A 2,500-nucleotide genomic window follows, 5' to 3' on the forward strand; every position below is an offset into this window, starting at 1 on the left:
CCGCCGGATCGCCTGCGAGCGGCGAGCGTCCGGGCGGGCCCCTTTCGCAACTTCCCTCGGTACTCTAAACACCCCTTGCCTCTCGGTCTTCCCCCCGACCCTCTCGGTATTTGCTCGGATATGTGCATGCATCGTCCCTCGTCGCCTTCGGTTATCCTCCCCGGGGTGGGCTTTGCGCCGACGCGCCAACGGGGTGGTAGGGGGGCTGCAGCCGCGGCCGCCGCGTTTCGCCATCCGCGCGTGCGCCGCCGGATCCGAGTGGAGGTCGCGGGCGACTCGTCGATGCTTGTACTAGGGGCGCATGCCGGCAGCCCCCCGCGGGGTGCGGGACCCCCGATCGGCGTGCGAGGGACGGGCGTCCGGGCGGGCCCCGTTTCCAACTTCCCTCGGAACATTAAAACCCCCCGACCCCCTCGGTCTTCGCTCCGGCCCTATCGCTATTGCTCGGATATGTGCATCCACCGTCCCTCGTTGCCTTCGGTTATCTACCCCAGGGTGGGCCTTGCGCCGATGCCCCGATGGGGTGGCAGGGGTGGGGCTGCCGCGGCCGGCGCGTTTCGGCATCCGCGCTTGGGGGCTCGGACCCGAGTGGAGGTCGCGGGCGGCTCGTCGATGCCTGCACCGGGAGCGCATGCCGGCAGCCCCCCGCGGGGCGCCGGACCCCCGATCGGCGTGCGATGGACGGGGGGAGGGGCGGGCCCGGTTTGCAAATTCCCTCGGTACTTTAAAATCTCACGGCCCTGTCGGTGCTCCCTCCGGCCCTATCGCCACTGCTCGGATATGTGCATCCACCGTCCCTCGTTGCCTTCGGTTATCTACCCCGCGGTGGGCTTTGCGCCGATGCCCCGATGGGGTGGCAGGGGGGCACGCTCTAGGCCGTGCCACGGGGCGCGGGCGCCGGCGCCGTACGTCCCTCGCGGCGGCCGTGAGCGGCACCTCGGCTTGCTCGGTCTGTCCTCCCGGGACGCGCGACCCGTGCGACCGGGACGCGCATCCCGTGCGACCGGGACGCGTGTCCGGGCCGTTCCCGTTTGCAACGCTCCTCGGTACTTTGGAACGCTTGGGGTGGGCTTTGGGCGGATGCCCCGCCGGGGTGGTAGGGAGGGGGGGCGGCTGCTGCCGCGGCGGGACTTCCGCTCCACTCCGCACAAGTCCGTCGCCTCGCGGCGGGCGCGCCCGGCACCGTTCGTCCCCGAGGGAGCCGGCACGCGCCCGCCGAGGCCCCGGCGCATGGGCGCCGCCGCCGGCCGTCCGCGCGGCGGCCGTGCGCCGGCTTCCTCCGTCGGCCCTCCCGGGATGCGCGACCCGTGCGACCGGGACGCGCATCCCGTGAGACCGGGACGCGTGTCCGGGCCGTTCCCGTTTGCAACGCTCCTCGGTACTTTGGAACGCTTGGGGTGGGCCTTGGGCGGATGCCCCGCCGGGCTGGTAGGGAGGGGGGGCTGCTGCTGCCGCGGCGGGACTTCCGCTCCACTCCGCACAAGTCCGTCGCCTCGCGGCGGGCGCGCCCGGCACCGTTCGTCCCCGAGGGAGCCGGCACGCGCCCGCCGAGGCCCCGGCGCATGGGCGCCGCCGCCGGCCGTCCGCGCGGCGGCCGTGCGCCGGCTTCCTCCGTCGGCCCTCCCGGGATGCGCGACCCGTGCGACCGGGACGCGCATCCCGTGAGACCGGGACGCGTGTCCGGGCCGTTCCCGTTTGCAACGCTCCTCGGTACTTTGGAACGCTTGGGGTGGTCCTTGGGCGGATGCCCCGCCGGGGTGGTAGGGAGGGGGGGCTGCTGCTGCCGCGGCGGGACTTCCGCTCCACTCCGCACAAGTCCGTCGCCTCGCGGCGGGCGGGCCCGGCACCGTTCGTCCCCGAGGGAGCCGGCCCGCGCCCGCCGAGGCCCCGGCGCATGGGCGCCCCCGCCGGCCGTCCGCGCGGCGGCCGTGCGCCGGCTTCCTCCGTCGGCCCTCCCGGGATGCGCGACCCGTGCGACCGGGACGCGCATCCCGTGCGACCGGGACGCGTGTCCGGGCGGTTCCCGTTTGCAACGCTCCTCGGTACTTTGGAACGCTTGGGGTGGGCTTTGGGCGGATGCCCCGTCGGGGTGGTAGGGAGGGGGGGCTGGCGCCGCCGCGGCGGGCCTTCCGCCCCCCTCCGCACAAGTCCGTTGCCTCGCGGCGGTCGTGCCCGGCACCGTTCGTCCCCGACGGAGCCGTCGCGCGCCCGACGACTTTCCGGCGCACGGGCGCCGCCGCCGGCCGTCCGTGCGCGGCGGCCGTGCGCCACTTCGGCTTCGTCCGTCGGCCCTCCCGGGACGCGCGACCCGTGCGACCGGGACGCGCATCCCGTGCGACCGGGTCGCGTGTCCGGGCCGTTCCCGTTTGCAACGCTCCTCGGTACTTTGGAACGCTTGGGGTGGGCTTTGGGCGGATGCCCCGCCGGGGTGGTAGGGAGGGGGGGTCTGCTGCCGCCGCGGCGGGCCTTCCGCTCCACTCCGCACAGGACTGTTGCCTCG

Source organism: Phoenix dactylifera, chromosome 10 (assembly GCF_051530095.1).
Source record: "Phoenix dactylifera cultivar Ajwa chromosome 10, Ajwa_hap1_PhDact_Kaust_v1.1, whole genome shotgun sequence".
In the NCBI taxonomy this organism is placed as follows: Eukaryota; Viridiplantae; Streptophyta; class Magnoliopsida; order Arecales; family Arecaceae; genus Phoenix; species Phoenix dactylifera.